We start from the raw sequence: 18,685 nt of genomic DNA, 5'->3' as shown, positions 1-18,685 counted from the left end.
TTCGAACATTATCCCCTTGAGATGCCCATAAGTCAATATTCGGTGCGGAGAAAGAATCTGTTCTCTGGTCCGCACCTTAATTATTATAGTTAAACAGTTTCCAAAACCCTAATTTAGATCAGTAAACCAGGCAGTAGATATATATATAGTATATACACAGAGTACATGAGTATAATGTCCGCCAACTGAAAGTGTGGTCACTGTAGGTTTATTAAATCACATGGCTTGTATCTTGGGATGTTTCCTGAATTTTTTTAGGGTGGACCGGTGCTCATAGGGATTTCATCAGCTTTTGTCTTCCACACCGTAACATCTTGAAAGATGAAATATTCCTGGTTCATGCTGCGGCTTCCGCAGCCTTGTAAATGTTCTTGCGAGATTCATGCTATTGCAGCAGTTAAAGCTTCTGGAGATTGATGGGACCCTATCATCCACCCTGCCCACTCCATTATAAAGAGCTGTGTCGTCAGTGGCAGTGACGTTTTCAAGGAAATTGCCCATTTATGGCCACTCAGGCAAATGATATCATCACAATAGGTTCTCCTGTCTAAATGTAGATCATTTCTGAAATGAAATTACAGACTCTTATCTGGAAAACAGGAGACAGAGGCACCTGGTCTATGTAATTAGTATCCTGGGAAATAACATCATCCTATAATGAATGCATAAATCCTATTTTGTAAGTCTGTTGCAGGAGCGAGCAGTCATTCTGCTGTTCCAGGAGAAGCCCCGCATCCACAAGGAGCAAGGCTCCACATCGTGTTTTCTGTTGTACTTGAATATATAGGACATGTATTGCAATCCTATGCTTTGCACAGTGCTGCAGTGTACTTGTTTTGCAGAGCTGCTAAAGAGCTACAGAACAGCTGTGAATTACTGGCTTCATGGATACATAAATTGAAATCTCCGGCCTTCATGTTTTTCTACAGTCTATGTGATTTTGGGGAGAGAATGTGCATATTCTTCTGTACAAACGGCTCAATGTTGGCTTGGGAAGCCACTAGCAATATTCCAGCCTTTTAAGGTAAGTCGAAGATGACTGGCTTTCTTTTTTATTTTACTTTAGTTTTTTTTAATGTCATCTGTAATCTTCCGTATTTAGAGATTATATGAATTAACCCTCAGTCAGTTCATGATTGAGATTTTCAATTTCTTCACTTTACCTTGCGAGCGACTGGAGAGACTGCATACTGGCACTACCAATCTGTAGATCAAGACCATTCTCACGCTGCTTACAGTACAGTGTTGCACAAATCTAGCAAAATGACAGATGAAAATGAATTCCGGAGGCATCCAATGCAGTCATTTACGATGCTCGTCCATTGCCGATTGCTGTTATACTACCATTATTGGCAAATGTGTGCTGTTCATTCAATGTTCACAGGGATCTGCAAAAATACAAGGGATGTTGTATTGGAAAAAATAAGGGGAAAGATTGTGCTTGCCAAAGTGAACAATGCCATCTATTAACCCCACTATATAAGCAGTGAATTAAATGAGCCACTTTTTTTGTTCTGCTGAAGGGACATATGAGAAAGACATTGTTATGGAAATGAGACATCTGTAAATCTGTCATTTGAGACACAATTGCGACCTAAAGCCTTGTGCGGACCAGACAGAGCTTTTCGCAGGGTGCTTCTGATTTTCTGCATGATTGTGGAACATGAGGTTAACGACACTCAATGCCTAAACCACGGGTTCAATCAGAACTAGTTCTGGTGTCAGGAAAATTGGGCAGCGAGTGAAGGGTTAAGTGGGGTCTATGCAGACTAGCCTTCCATTCCAGTGTGAGTCCTTAAAGCCTTGAGCATGCTGCTCATGGGATTAGGATGCATTGGTGTAGCTTGGATTTTAATAAATAGCAAGCTGTACTGATTTATGTGATAAATGGATCCAAATGGAAATACACTTTATTTGTCCTAAACGACTTATCTACCATATGTCCAGTGTCCATGTATAAAGGAGCAGCCATAAGTTGTAATGGAGAGCTAATCTGTCACTGTCGTCATCAATACTTTCTATTTTAGGAAGCCAGCGTTGTTCCATACCATTGTATGTTTAGATGTGTTTTCATTGACCCCACCATTAGTAAAACGTGTTACATGACTTAATCTCTTACAATTCGTCATACATCACACATTATCCAACAACAGGTTACGTAACATGTACAGGAATTAGATAAATCAAAGCACCTGGATTCTAGTCTTTTGTGTTCCATACATTATTTATATCCTGCTAACAGGATTCCCTCACTTATTCTTCATGGCAAACATTAAACACTAACGAACGGCATGCTGATAGTGTCTTATTAACCAGATGTTTGATACACATGTGTTTTTCTTACTATTTCTTTTGCCTCCATAAACCCCGGGATGTAGTGGTGCTGACTCTTTAAAGAAAACACAGTTTTGTGATACTCTGCTGGAAGATGTTCATGCTATAGGTGTCTATGTGACTCATCAAGGAGTTGTAATGTGAATTAACAGTTTTGCTAGCATGTTGTAATATTGTGGTGAATTTGTTTAGTGGGAAATTGTAGTCCTTAACCAAATTTTAGACAAGGCATTGGCGGACATATTTATACTTATGGCCGTATAAAAATAATGCAGGATTATGAACATTAATTAAGGCAATATTATTACTATAAGAAGTGAACCTATAGACTGTTAGGCCTTTTTTTGTCATCACATATTACAATCATTTCCTTGATTAAAATTAGTTATTTTATGTTGTTTATTTCTGTATAAGTCTGGCTATAATGGATCATAAACCACCATTACAGGTTGCCTGACAAAGCAGAAAGCTAATGTGATACACATGGTGTAAGACGATTTATGTTTGGGTTTATCCCTCTTATGGCAGAATTTGATATTAATAACTTTATTCCTGTTGGTTGTAGTTGTGACCGGCATGATTTACATTATGGTCACACTAGTTATTTCATGGTGTTCGATGTAACTTTAAATGATCATATGATACTTTTTGTTTGTTGTTTTACAATGTACCTAAGATAAGCTCTAACAGCCAGGTAGTTGGTATCCACCTGCTTGCGCCCAGACTGCTCCTGACAGCGATCCAGCACCTTCTGGTGATGTCACAGTGACAGAGCGGCGGCTTCTTTTCTGCTCTGCTCCATTGACAGGGCGTGGCTGCAGACATCCGCCTCCACACTGCCTAACTTTGGGAAGCTGGCTGTTAATCAGTATGATGCTGGCAGTCACACCCAATTGCTAGAACAACCCCTTAAGAAGAAGAGCTGCTCTGTTGGAGTAGAGCAGGTGAATTGCTGGCAGGAGGCGGCTGTGAACTCTTTGTGCCGGCTCTGGGTACAATACGCAGGTAGTTGTCTTTGTTATCCACTACCTGCCTGTTAATTTTTAGGCAGAAAGTGAAGGAAAAGAAAAAGTCCTGGATAACCTCTTTCCTCAAATCAACTGTGGTTTTTTTTTTGCCTATGTTCTTGTCTTAGTTTTATTATAGTTAAAATATAACATATCAGTAATGCCATCAGATTTCTTCTTGTTAACAGGACATACATCTTGATGGAATCAGATATACCCCATTACAAGTCATTGAAGTGCCTCAGGCACCAGTGATATTCGTTATATACTACAAAACACATACAGCTGCACTCTAAAATGCTAACAATGAATAAGGAAACTCTGGTATTGCATTACTGTTATAGGAATATTTGAAAACAAGAAATATTTAGCTTATGTATTGGCTAATTTATGTGAGCCCGGTAACCAGCGGGCAAGGTTTATCTCAATATACTGGGAACTTAACTCAAATGCCTCTATTCAATTTAAACTATAATAAAACTAACAGTAATCCCATCAGATATTAAAGAAAAAATAGTGTTGTGTACATGTCTATTCTTCTTGTTAACAGGCCATGCACCTTGACGGAATCTGATATTCCCCATTGTAAGTCATTGGAGTGCCTCAGGCACCAGTGATATTCGTTATATACTGTTTATATCACTGTGTTATAAACTACAATGCAGATGTGGACAACACTGAAGTTCAGCTGTTGATGAACTACTAAGTTCAGCATGCTTTCCTAGCTTGCCATGCTGAGCTGTCTACTCCTCCAATACCTCCTGCTCCAAAGTTTAGTCTGATGTGGACTAACAGTAATCAGAACACTCTGCAATCAGCTAATAAATGTCTGGATTATCTTAATTATGCCGTAATCAGTTATCTTACAGAATGTGAGCTCTAACAGAGAAAACCTGCATACACTTGAAGAGAAGATATTCATCTGCAGACTGTATGATGAGCAGTATTCTCACATTGACCTAGGTTTGCTTCAGACTTTCTGTAATGTGTGTATAATACAGATGTGAAGTGACATCCGAGCCTGAGGTGCTGTGACATCACTAGGCAGAAGTCTGCCCTTTGGTGCCAATAATATCATTTTCTTAATATGCAAACTGATATCGTATTGAAAGTCTTTTTAATTTTAGTTAGCTACTACAAGGGTCTGTGCAGTCATGGCAGATGACAGACACCTCATTCAGATGTCATTTTACTTGTATGCAAAAAAGTGGACAAAATTTCTAGTGTTTTTATCAGATTTTCATCAGTTTTTTGATCAGATTTTCATCGGCGTTATTTTCATTGGCATTTTCGGATCAGATTTTCATTGGCGTTTTGGATCAGATTTTCATCGGCGTTTTGGATCAGATTTTCATCGGCAGTATGGATCAGATTTTCATCAGCATTTTGTATCAGATTTTCATCGGCGTTTTGGATCAGATTTTCATGGGCGTTATGGATCAGATTTTCACCAGCGTTTTGGATCAGATTTTGATCAGCATTTTGGATCAGATTTTCATCAGCGTTTTGGATCAGATTTTCATCAGCATTTTGGATCAAATTTTCATCAGTTTTTTGGATCAGATTCCCATCTGTGTTTTGCATCAGATTTTCATCAGTGTTTTGGATCAGATTTTACTCAGCTTTTTGGATCAGATTTCCATCAGCATTTTGGATCAGATTTTTATCAGTGTTTTGGATCACATCTTCATCAGTGTTTTGGATCATATCTTCATCAGTGTTTTGGATGAGATTTTCATCAGTGTTTTGGATCAGATTTTTATCAGTGTTTTGGATCACATCTTCATCAGTGTTTTGGATCAGATTTTAATCAGTGTTTGGGATCAAATTTTCATCCGTGTTTGATCTGTGTGTCAGTTTTTACCATCAAAGTTTCATAATTTTTTTCTCATATTCAACAAAAAATTGATAGAGATTTCTAAAACTTCTTCGATCAAACACAAAAAATGGAAAGCAGTAGGATGCAACTGGGATGCCATCAGAGTTCTGTTTGAATATTTTTTTTAGGACTTATAGACTTGAATGGGTGAATTTGATCCCTGACTAGGCTCAAAACCAAACATATCTCCTTTTTTTTTCTGACAATTTGATCCCCTAAAAACAGATATGTGAGCAGCCACATAGAATAAAATAGTGTTCAGATCTGTCAGAAACATTGATATAACTCTTAATATATATAAAAAAAAGTTGTCTGAACGATCCTATTATCAGTTCCATAAATGTGAATGGAGTTCTTTCTGCAATATACGAAGGAATTTCTGTAAACCATAGTTATATATATGGGAATACTGCTAAAAGTCCCACAGCAATTATGCCATGTGCTGAGAAATGGCTTCCAAAGTTTAATAATCTGTAGAGTAATTGCTAAAGGTAAGGTGTATTGCCTTATGCTGTATTCCTAGATTTATAAATTGATGAAGGTGGTAGTAATTAATGGACTATAATAGGGTTTTCAGTTTTTTTACTATTTAATTAAACACACAAAGGAAGAAGAGTTGAAAAATGTTTTAAAATAGTTCAGTGTGTATAAGAGTTTGAGAATGCAACCCTCACCGTACAAAAAGATCAAAAAAAGACTCAAGCTTAAAATAAAATATAGTCTCATTATTGGCATCTCGTGGCAACATGGTTAATGAACAGTCCACAGAAAAATTATATACTGTATAGTATAGTCTAATGCAGCATCTAGAAACTGCTCATTTTCTGCTGTAGAAAGATTATTTTTCCAGTGGGCACATGAGCAACAGATTTAAGAACATTCCTGCAGTCAAGGCCACATGCTCCTCAGGGTCGGGACCTAATTCTAATCTATTGGTTCATTGGTTTAATCAATTTGTACATTCACTATTACATAGTACCCCTGTGCTGACAGAATTTTACTTAGTTGTTGTACCTTCCATTAGATCTAGTAAAATATTAGGTATTTATGCTACTGGAAATCATTTAAAGGGAATCTGTCAGCAGGTTTTTGCTGTGTAAGCTGAGGACAGCATGATGTAGAGGTTAAAAAAACAAAAATCAATTATGCCTCCCCTATGTGTGTGTGTGTGTGTGTGTGTGTGTGTGTGTGTGTGTGTGTGTGTGTGTGCAATTGTTTACATAAACTAAAGGGTTAATTACCCTGTGATTAACATTGCAGGACTAGAAATTCACTGGCATGGCAGTCCAACATGCCCCCTAATGTGATTGATACACAGTCAATACACAGTCTCTATAAAAAGCCTGATGAGGGTGGAACAGCGCTCCCAGCTACATGCTTAAAACTCATTTCTTTGTGTAAAAATGGCTGCAGCTAATAATCTATGTGATACATAGTTGGATTCAGAATCACCTTCCCTATATTATGTTGCTGTCAGATGAGGTAGTAAAAATCTGCTGATGGATTCCCTTTAAAATGTATATTGTTACTAAGGAGTCATCTTTACCTACAAACTTTCCTGGTCATGATCTTGACATATAAAATGAAGTGATCATCAATAGATATGAGCGGACCCATTGAAGTTCAATTCGGCGGCTGCAGCTAAACTATAAATTACGATTGGTTTGGAACTCAAACTTGACTTGCATCCCAATGGAAGTCACTAATTGGGCAGTTCAGGTCTTCACCCACATGCAGCCAGCCATAAACAGATCACTTCTGGGGGTAGGTGGGCGTCTTTTTCCCTTTTTTGGCGGGTCCACACTATATCTGATCATGTTGTTGTTACACCCAGTGTGAGTCAATTAAACACTGCAAGTGACTCGCACTGGGATGAGCACCAAGTGTACCCGAGCACAGCGATGCTCGCGGGAGTGGTGTTCATATGTAAAGCACCCGAACTCCAAATCTTGAACTCTGCTTTTTTTTTGCATAGTCTGTGTTTGGTACAAACACCGGACACCGAACCTCGGGTTTGCTCAGCTCTAATCATCACCTTTTTTTGCCTACAGTATGCCAGCCAGTATGTAGTGTTTGTTAATAGTATATACTTGGATATTAGCAGTTTTTTTTACTATCGACTTCTTGGCACAAAAAGACCAAATGACATTTTAAAAGTGGCTTAGTATGCTTCAATTGTCTTTTAATTTTAATTGCTCTATATATTAAATGGTATCAGGGGTCCTGTAATAATGTGCCGCTCCAACTTTTTGTTTGTCCTTACCTTTTTTAGATCTGCATCATAAAATAGAGGCTTAGTATTGATTGCAAGAGGTCAATCCTCTTCTGCTGGGATTTTAATATAAATAATACATCATTCTTTTGAAATGTTGATTTTCTTTCAAGTGTATTTATAGATTTAAAGTCAAGAATCCTTTACTGGTTAGAAACCTTAAGAGTTGGGAATTGCTTTACAATAAATGTAAGATTGGAGTGGATTAATTTTTTTCTTTACAAGTGATATAGCTGTGTGATCTTTTATCTAGTTAAACAATTGTCAATTACTTAATGTACTCTTTTAATTTTCAATTTTTTATATTGCACTTTCCTTCTACCTCCCACTGGAGCATTCTGGTGACAGAGTGTATTTGGTGCCCGTGGGAGAGAATGAATATGCTCCTTTTTGTGTCTCCAGAATGCTGCATCTACATGATTATATCACATAGCTCATCGGATGGCACCAGAATCATCTTCTTAGGACTGGCTGCTCACTCTTATTAGATCTGGATAGAGAGACATACAGCTAGTTGGATGGAATTAATAGTGATAAAGAGACTGGACTGGAGGAGACTAGCTTGGAGACAAAGAAAATAGTCAAAATAGTCAATTTTTTCCAGTCAGATGTTGTGTATTTTCCCATAATACAAGAGAAGAACTAGAGAATTTCAGATGCTTAATGACGAGTGAGCATGCTCGGCACTGCTCGTTACTCGATTGAGCATCGGAGTGCTCGGATAGTCACGGAGCTCAACCAAGTATTATGGGTGCTCTGATATTTCAGCCTTGAAGCAATGAACACAAACATGATTTGAGCAGGCACCCCAGTGAGAGCCATTGGCAGTCTCTGAATGGCTCTCCTGTGGAATAAGGCAATGTTCTCTAACGTAATGTGTAAAAAAAAAAAATCAGATGTAATGTACATGAGCTTCTTGGCAATACCATTCAAACATCATAGGTTTTAATAAAGAGTTGCCCCCCTCCTTTTTTGTTTCTTTTAACTAGAACCACTTCTAGACTTCTGAAAAACCTTTCCAGAAGATTGAAATGTCTATAGACATGTATGTTCTTTCAGCCAAGAGAGCACATATGGATGTGAGGGTCTACTAGAACTTTTGGCTCTAAAACTCAAGGTCATGGTTTTGTATAATCTATTAAGGCTCTTCCACAGTAAACTATTTAAATCATGTCAATTCAAATCCCTAAAAAAAACTATTTTCCAAATTCCATACCTCATCAAAATTTACAACAATAGCACATACAATTGACCAGTATGAATTTTGTGAATTAATTTATAGCAAGTGTTGTCCTATGATAGTGCCATGCTTAAAGTCACTGATATGTTTGGTACAACCTATACTACAAATGTTTGTACCTACTGATTGCATAGCTGTGTGCTTAATTGCATACTGCCATTTACAATGAATGTAGCATTAAGACCTAAACGTGTCATGCTGGGTGTGGGGAGAGACACCCAGCAAGTGGACTCCTGGGAATAAGGGAGGCTGAAACCCAAAGGGGGGGGTAACCAGGGGCTCCTGCGCTGACCCTGATTTTAGGGGGCCCTGCGCTTGCCCTCAAACCACAGGTACCTATAAGGGTTAGGAGGTGTGGCCCGCCAACTTGCCCCTGTCTCCTAGCCAGACCCTAGGACTAAAAGCCACCAATCTACGGAGGGAAAAGCTAACACAAAAATAAACAGCAAAAAGGGGAAAAATGAAAAACAATAACTTATCTTAAGAGGGAATTTTCAGAATCTACAGCAACACAAGTCTGAAGCCGCAACAAGTATAAACCACAACTTATCTTGATAGGGAATCTTCAGAATATACAGCAACAGTAGTCTGATACAACATGCATTCCTGAGCAAGCAACTTCTCCAAGTGAAGAGTATAACCCACACTGGAGGAGTGAGAGGCCCCACGTTATAAAGCCCTATAATTACCAGCTAGAGGAAAGGCTCCTCCAACCTGGCAAGGAAACAGAAAAAAACCCTAATTCAAGCCCTTAAAGGGACAGCGTCCATTAACGTCTGGACGATCGCCGGGCCTTTCTGCACCTTGTTCCAGCAGCAGCACCTGAAGGTCCAGACACATCGGTGACAAAACCAAACTCACTAATAAAAGAAGATGGCCACTAATATATTGTGTTGGGGTACTTTAGTGATAAATTTAGCCTATCCAAGCTCTTGTCAGGTTAATATTTTTTGATTTATAAACAAATTATTTAGAAGTTTAGAACATAAGAAAATAAAGGATACTTACCTTACTATATCTCTGCTACTCTTGTTCCAATGCTTCTAGTTCCATTGCTGGTCTCTTTACTACCTGACTCATATATGTGATAACAGCTAGGGAATAACAATATACTTGCACATAGACTGCCCCTACAAAACTTAAATACTTTATTAAATCACTTAAAACCACAAAAGTGCACAGGATAGATTGCTAGCCCTCAATAGCTGCACCTATCTGTGCATAGCATAACAGCGGGGGTTGGCACCCTAAAAATGCGATGTGGCGCCCCCACTCCACGACGACTTTCCCTGCTGCCCCTGAAGTCCCTGCTGGAAAAAAGGTGCAGTGCCTAAGATAAGTGCAACAAACAAATTGGTATGGTGGGTGGACAGTAGGGAGGAAAAATCAAAAACTTATCTCATTGATGTGAACAGAATGGTAATTTCAAGCCTCAACGCATTTCTCCCAGAAGTCGGTTCCTCAGTAGGCCAATAGTGAGCTACAATGGTGGTTCAGGAAAATCCTCTGTAGCCTGATGGCTGATTCAAAGAGGGGATCCTGTTGATAAATAGCACACTGCAGACCCAAATAGTGCTGGTGTCCAAGGGAAAACACCCTATTCAATGAGATCTCTTTACTACCTGGCAAGAACATATGAATGTTGTAGTAGAAGCTTTGCCCTGGAGTTATTATTAAGAAGTAGAGTTGAGCGAGTACCTAACTATTCGTACTCACTATACTCATAATGCGTACTGTCTACCACTCGCATATTCGTTCTGAATAGCATGTGCAATGCAAGTGAATGGGGAATACTCGCAATTCCACACTATTTGCTAGTCACACAAATAGTATGGCATTCGGGTAACTCGTTACATTGTGAGTATGCCCCATTGACTTGCATTGCACACGCTATTCGGAACAAATATACGGGTAGTAGACAGTACGCGCTATGAGTATAGCGAGTACGAATAGTTAGGTACTCGCTCAACTCTATTAAGTAATCTTCTACTCAGCTAAAATTCTGCTCATTTTTTTTATAAGCAAAAGTCACCTCTTATCAAATAATTTTAGCATTGCAGATCTGTGTTATTTCAAGTAGTATTAGGCTATGTGCGCACGTTGCGTAAAAACATGCAGTTACGCTGCGCTTTGTAGCGCAGCGTAACTGCATGCGTCCTGCGGCCCCTGCACAGTCTATGGAGATTGTGCAGGGGCCGTGCGCACGTGGCGTCTAAGAGCGCAGCGCTTCGGCTACTGCCGAAGCGCTGCGCAAAAAGAAGTGACATGTCACTTCTTTCCTGCGCTTTGCCGGCAGCTCCTGCTCTGTCTATGGCAGGAGCTGCAGGCAGAGCGCATGGAATCGGCGCTCACTACGGACATTTCTGCAGCGATCTAAAGCGCACATGTGCTCTTCAGATCGCTGCAGAAATTTCTGCAGGGCTTGTACGCAACGTGCGCACATAGCCTTACTGATATTGTGTCACGGCCGGGCGGTCGGGCAGACCCAGGAGGTGGATCCACTGGACCGAACTCTCTGAGATGGTGGTAGGGAGTCCGGCAGCTGAAGCACTGATGGGCAGTAGAACAGTCCGTGCAAGAGAAGGCAGCGGAGGAGTCCCAGGGACCACGGAGTCACAGAAGGTGGTCTTGGTGACGTAGCTCAGGTTCGGAGGCCGAGGTGATATCAGGCGGGGTCCGGAACCTCTGGAGCAAGATGACGGGTCACCGCAGGGATCCGGGATGGTACGGACTGTCAGATGGCAGACGGACAGCGTGCGGGGATCAGGACACGGCAGACTGGATGGCGAGGCAGGTACGGCTCTACAAAGACAGATAGGTGAGTACAGGCACATAAACACCAAGAGACCTGACTCCTAGCTCAGGGAACACGAAGATCAGGCCCCGCCCCCTTGGACAATGACCCCCTATATACCCTGTACCTGTGCAACCTCATTTCCTGTTAATGGACGCTGGCCCTTTAAGAATGGGTCAGTGACCGCGCGCGCGCCCTAATGCGCATGCGCGCCGCCCGGGTGCCAGAAGCCAGGGAAGGAGGCTGCGAGGAGGACGCAGGGGAGCCGGCCAGGTCCAGGGAAGCTGTCGGGCGCCGGGATCGGGGGCCCGGAGCCCTGGGACGGACGGAATCCGGTGACTGGGGAGCGGAGAGCGTGGCAGGTGAGCCGGGGAACGGGGGTGAGGACCCGGGGAGCGTGACAGTACCCCCCCCCCCACGCCCCCCTCCCCGCAACCGGGACATGAAGGCACGGATAAGAGGAGTGCCCACGTTCTCCCTGGGCTCCCAAGACCTATCCTCAGGACCATACCCTTCCCAGTCCACCAGGAAGAACTGTCGACCTCGTACGGTCTTCATGGCCACGATATCCCTTACCGCATAGATGTCATCATCGGCAATAGGAGGAGGGGCCGGACTGGCAGCAGCGGAGAAGGGACCAAGGACAACCGGCTTGAGCAGAGAGACGTGGAAGGAGTTGGGTATCCTCATCGTGGCCGGGAGCTGTAGCTTGTAGGATACCTCATTGATCTTGCTGAGGACCTTAAACGGCCCGATGTAGCGAGGACCCAGCTTGTAGGAAGGTATCTTCAATCGGATGTACTGGGAAGCAAGCCAGACCAGGTCACCAGGAGAGAAACACGGAGGATCCAGACATCTCTTGTCAGCGTGTTTCTTCATCCGCTGGGAAGCGCGCCCAAGGGACGCTTTGACAGAGTCCCAAATGGTAGCAAAGTCACGAACTGCAGTATCAGCAGCCGGAACATCCGATGAAGGGGATATAGGCAATGGGACGGCGGGCTGGAGTCCATAAACAACATGGAAGGGAGATTCGGAGGATGACTCACTGACGTGGTGGTTATGGGAGAATTCAGCCCAAGGCAGAAGCGAGGACCAGTCGTCGTGATGGGCGTTGACATAGTGACGTAGGTATGAGGTCACGATTTGATTGACCCTCTCCACTTGGCCGTTAGACTGAGGATGGTAAGAAGAAGAAAAGTCCAGAGTCACTCCCAGATGTTTGCATAGAGCCCTCCAGAAGCGGGAGGTGAACTGAGTTCCTCTGTCGGACACTATGTGGGATGGAAAGCCATGCAAGCGGAAGATGTGATGTATATAGGCTTCCGCGAGTTCCTGAGCAGAGGGCAGTCCGGCCATAGGAACGAAGTGGGCCATTTTGGAGAATCGATCAACCACGACCCATATGACTGTGTGCCCGGAGGATAATGGCAAGTCCGTAATAAAGTCCATTGCTATGTGTTGCCACGGGACTGAGGGTATCGGTAAAGGCAGAAGACGGCCATGGGGCAAGTGTTTGGGCGTCTTGTTCCTGGCACAGGAGGAGCAGGCAGAGACAAAAGCAGCGACGTCCGTGCGAAGGGATGGCCACCAGTAATGGCGTACAATCGCACCCCATGTTCTCTTCTGACCAGCATGCCCGGCTGTTTTTGAGGCATGACCCCAGTGTAACACTTTTTGCCTGTCGGTATCGGAGACATAGGTCTTCCCGGGCGGTATCTGGGCTAGGGTAACAGGGGCCACCGGAATGATGTTGCTAGGACAGATGATGGGTTGGGTAGTCTCTTCCTCCTGCTCCATGGGCATGAAAGACCTGGACAAGGCATCAGCGCGTACATTCTTGTCCGCGGGTCGGAAGTGAAGCTGAAAGTCGAACCTGGCAAAGAATAAGGACCACCTGGCTTGCCGTGGGTTCAGTCGCTGAGCGGACCGCAGGTATTCTAGGTTCTTGTGGTCCGTGTAGATGATCACGGGATACACTGCACCTTCCAGGAGGTAGCGCCATTCCTCCAGTGCCAGTTTGACTGCCAAGAGCTCTCGGTCCCCGATGGTATAGTTGCGTTCAGGCGCTGAGAAGCCCTTGGAGAAGAATCCGCAAGTCACCATCTTCCCGGAGGAGGACTTCTGCATGAGCACTGCTCCGGCTCCTGAGGAGGAGGCATCCACCTCCAAGGTGAACTGGCGGTTCAACTCCGGACGGTGAAGTACAGGCGAGGAAGCAAAAGCCCGCTTCAAAGAGCCAAACGCGGCGTCGGCCGCAGGCGACCAGTCCTTTGGATTTGCCTCTTTCTTAGTCAAAGCGGAAAGTGGAGCAGTCAGAGCAGAGAAGTGAGGGACGAATTGGCGGTAGTAGTTGGCGAATCCCAGGAAGCGTTGGATTGCCTTCAGTCCAGAAGGGGGAGGCCAGTTGAGAATGGCGGAGACCTTCTTGGGATCCATCTGCAGTCCAGTCTCAGAGATGATGTACCCCAGAAAGGGGAGAGAAGACTGCTCAAAGACACACTTCTCATACTTTGCGTACAGACGGTTCTCTCTTAGTCGTCGTAGAACCAGCTGTACGTGCTCTCTGTGGGTTGGGAGGTCCGGAGAGAAGACAAGGATGTCATCTAGATATACTACCACACAGGTGTAGAGGAGGTCTCGGAACACGTCGTTCACCAGTTCTTGGAAGACGGCAGGGGCGTTACACAGGCCGAAGGGCATCACGCAGTACTCATAATGTCCATCGCGCGTATTAAACGCGGTCTTCCATTCGTCACCAGAGCGGATGCGCACCAGATTGTAAGCACCCCGAAGATCCAGCTTGGTGAACAGACGAGCTCCTCTAAGCCGGTCAAACAATTCGGGGATGAGCGGCAGAGGGTACTTGTTCTTAACAGTGATCTGATTCAGACCCCGGTAGTCGATGCAGGGACGTAAATCGCCCTCTTTTTTCTTGACAAAGAAGAAACCTGCTCCAGCAGGAGAGGAGGATCTCCGAATGAATCCCCTAGCCAGGCTCTCTGAGATGTAAGTCGACATAGCCCGTGTTTCGGCTGGAGATAAAGGATATATCCGTCCTCGTGGTGGCGTTGTTCCAGGGAGCAGGTCGATGGCACAATCGTAGGGGCGATGTGGCGGCAGTACCTCGGATTCTTTTTTATCAAAGACATCAGCAAAGGACCAATAAGCCGAGGGCAGCCCCGGTAGGTTCTCAGGAACCGGAGGTCGTCGGATGGGTTGTGTGGATTTTAGGCATCTCTCATGACACGAAGCACCCCAGCGGGTGATTTCGCCAGTGCCCCAGCTGACTGATGGTTCGTGAGTCCGTAACCATGGAAGGCCCAGCAGGATCTGATGGGACATGTGCGGAAGGACGTAGAAGGCGATGTTCTCGGTGTGAAGAGCACCGATGCGCAGTTCAACCGGCCTGGTGGTCCAGGAGATGGTGTCAGAAAGGGGTCTCCCATCCACAGAGGCAATCACCAGGGGCTTGTTGAGTGGGATAACAGGCACCTGGTATTTGTCCACGGTGGCTTGCTGGATGAAATTGCCTGCTGCCCCGGAATCAAGATAGGCCTCAGCCGTGAACCGCGTCTCTCCCGTTGTCACTTGCACGGTCCATGTGACCGGATCAGAGAGAGTCCCAGCACCTAGGGTGGCCTCTCCTACCAACCCTAGGCTTTGGAGTTTCCCGGCCTTTCCGGACAGGAACGGAGGAGGTGTGTGCCCTCACCGCAGTAAAAGCAGAGACCCTGGGCAAGCCGCTCTGCTCTACGTTGTGCAGACTGACGCACTCGGTCAATCTGCATGGGCTCGTGGACGGGACTCCCAGCTGTTGATGACTGAGGTACGGAGGGCTTCTGAGGAGGAGATGAATGCCGTAACGGGCGTCTCTCACGAGATAGCTCTTTGGAGCGCTCCTGAAAACGTATGTCCACACGAGTTGCTAGGGCAATCAGGGCATCTAGGGTGGAGGGCACGTCCCGACCCGCCAACTCATCCTTGATGCGACTCGAGAGTCCCTCCCAGAAGGCGGCTGTTAGGGCCTCATTATTCCACCCGAGTTCTGAAGCCAACGTGCGAAAACGGATGGCGTATTGGCCCACCGTCAGTGTTCCTTGACGTAGGCGGAGGAGTGATGAAGCAGAGGCAGAAGCGCGTCCCGGCTCGTCAAAGGTGCTGCGGAATGCCTGCAGGAACTGTTGAAGATCCTTGGTCATGGGGTCCTCCTTCTCCCACAAGGGGTTCATCCACGCCAGCGCCTCGCCCTCTAGGTGGGACATTATAAAGGCGACCTTGGCTTGGTCGGAGGCGAACAGATGTGGCAGCTGCGTGAAATGAAGGGAACATTGATTTATGAAGCCCCTGCAGGTCTTGGGATCTCCAGCATAACGAGGAGGTGACGCCAAACGGAGTCGGGAAGCATCTGACGAGGTTGCCACTGGTGCGGGGGCCATGGCTTGCCTGGCGGGGGACCTGGGTGCCGCAGGCGTCATTGATGCTTGTAATGTGTACAGGCGGGTGTCCACGGAGGTCATGAATTGCAGCATGCGGGTCTGGACTTCACGCTGGCGTTGGAGTTCCTCTTGCAGAGCCATTAGTGCTGCAGCGGGATCCATGGCCTGATCTTACTGTCACGGCCGGGCGGTCGGGCAGACCCAGGAGGTGGATCCACTGGACCGAACTCTCTGAGATGGTGGTAGGGAGTCCGGCAGCTGAAGCACTGATGGGCAGTAGAACAGTCCGTGCAAGAGAAGGCAGCGGAGGAGTCCCAGGGACCACGGAGTCACAGAAGGTGGTCTTGGTGACGTAGCTCAGGTTCGGAGGCCGAGGTGATATCAGGCGGGGTCCGGAACCTCTGGAGCAAGATGACGGGTCACCGCAGGGATCCGGGATGGTACGGACTGTCAGATGGCAGACGGACAGCGTGCGGGGATCAGGACACGGCAGACTGGATGGCGAGGCAGGTACGGCTCTACAAAGACAGATAGGTGAGTACAGGCACATAAACACCAAGAGACCTGACTCCTAGCTCAGGGAACACGAAGATCAGGCCCCGCCCCCTTGGACAATGACCCCCTATATACCCTGTACCTGTGCAACCTCATTTCCTGTTAATGGACGCTGGCCCTTTAAGAAAGGGTCAGTGACCGCGCGCGCGCCCTAATGCGCATGCGCGCCGCCCGGGTGCCAGAAGCCAGGGAAGGAGGCTGCGAGGAGGACGCAGGGGAGCCGGCCAGGTCCAGGGAAGCTGTCGGGCGCCGGGATCGGGGGCCCGGAGCCCTGGGACGGACGGAATCCGGTGACTGGGGAGCGGAGAGCGTGGCAGGTGAGCCGGGGAACGGGGGTGAGGACCCGGGGAGCGTGACAGTTTGTCCCCTCAATGCAACTCAAAATACCACTGAAAATAGTGAAGATATTGCTTACTAAGATGTTGATGACACATATTGCAACATATTTTCCCTATAGATCCCACTGACAAATATGGTGCTATGCATTGGCCCCGGACAATAAAGCTACACTTATTGCAGACCCCTGTAGTAAATTATTGTCATCAGTTCCCCTTGTCACATAATCTTCTCATTATTTATTTTACTAGCATTAGGAATTTGGTAAGACAGAGAATTGTGCCGTAATTCCAATTCTGTCTTAGTTAATGATTTGTAAACCTTTTTTAGGGATTAGTTCCAGTGTCCATTGTGGAACTTATTGTCAAAAAAATGTATTGTCTTAAGATGTTTACATATTACAAATCTTCTTAATGCTTCATTTTGTAAAACGGTTTAACATATTTATTTGCCATGCACAATGTTCTTTTATGGATAATGGTTAATTTCTAGATTTATACATATAAGCTTATTAGAAAGCGCAATAACATTGCAACACAAAAGCCTCTGTGGTAGTAAATTTATCAGGCACCTTCACTTTCGCCATTTTTGGCCTTGCCCAGTTTAGTGCCGTAGAACAAAAGATTATAGTGAAAACGTCAAATAGACAATTTCTTTTTGTAACCTGATATATGGCTATAATTATAGTCCGCATATAGGATCTGCTGGTGCCCTTGAATTTTCTGATTTGGTGTAACATTTTCTAGATTAAAAATGGGTTTGTTGACAATACATATGTGATTGTAATAAACTAAATAGTTTTTCATAAGAGGGGAGTTTAGGTTATAATCTTTGTAAGAGGCTATAGTGAACTTTTATTGAAATTGACTAGGTGTACAGACTAGGTGTAAGAGCAGGTGAAAAGTTCCAAAAACTAGAAAAAAATCAAATTCTAAAATAATAATAAAAAAACGTCTGAGAAACAAAATCTTCCTATAAAACCTTGAATTTCCTGACACTTAAATGTACGAAAGTTTGCTCATACTGATTGGATTTCCTAAATATAGTATGTGGGTAGCACTGAAAAAATGGCAACAAGATTTGTATAGTACAAGAAGCAGAAATTTAGCTGAATAGCAGTATAAAGTTCCATGCGTAAAGCATAGTGCACCAATAATAATAATCTTTATATAATGCTATCATATTCCGCAATGCTTTACATACATCAGCAACACTGTCACCATTGGGGCTCACAATCTAAATTCCCCATCAGTATGTCTTTGGAAAGTGGGAGGAAACCAAAGAACCCGGCGGAAACGCACACAAACACTGGGAGAACATACAAACTCCTTGCAGATGTTATCCTTGGTTGGATTTGAACCCAGGACCAAGCGCTGCAAGACTGCAGTGCTAACCACTGAGCCACCATGCCACCACAATCAAAGCTTCAGTGCCTGGAGAAAATTAACCCCTAAATGACCAGTGTACATGTATGTCACTCTGCAGAGAATGAGTGAAGAGGGCTCAGGAGCTGAGCCTGCCCCGTTCCTGGCAGATGATGGCTGTGTCGTTCAGCTCTGAGTGGAGCCGTCAGCTGTTTAATCCATGAAATGCTGCTATTATACTTTAACAGCAGCATTTACCGCACTCCTGCTGGGGGGGCGCTGTTCTAGCCACTCATCGGGGCCCACGTGACTTGCTAGTTGGAAGCTGTTGGATTGTCATGATGGCCGGGGATCTGCTCAAGAGCCCTATACCTGTCATGATGGTACATCTGTGAATTCGACTTTCTGGCTAGACTTCATAGGAGACTGTGATTTGGGCTACATACGGCAATGTTGTGGTATGCTGTG

The 18,685-nt window shown here is 44.8% G+C and overlaps 1 protein-coding gene across 2 annotated transcripts in view; it reads left to right on the top strand.

The window, feature by feature from the left end:
* Window positions 1-532: 532 nt before the first annotated feature.
* Window positions 533-18,685, top strand: part of DLGAP2 (DLG associated protein 2) — a 738,892-nt gene continuing 720,739 nt past the window's right edge. For both annotated transcript variants that reach the window (XM_075340329.1, XM_075340327.1), the window contains exon 1: window positions 533-1,024. The gene's annotated coding sequence lies outside the window, so the exon portion shown is untranslated. The remainder of the gene's footprint in view (window positions 1,025-18,685) is intronic.

The sequence above is a fragment of the Anomaloglossus baeobatrachus genome, chromosome 3, assembly GCF_048569485.1.
Source record: "Anomaloglossus baeobatrachus isolate aAnoBae1 chromosome 3, aAnoBae1.hap1, whole genome shotgun sequence".
In the NCBI taxonomy this organism is placed as follows: Eukaryota; Metazoa; Chordata; class Amphibia; order Anura; family Aromobatidae; genus Anomaloglossus; species Anomaloglossus baeobatrachus.
This window is presented reverse-complemented; position numbering and strand designations above follow the sequence as displayed.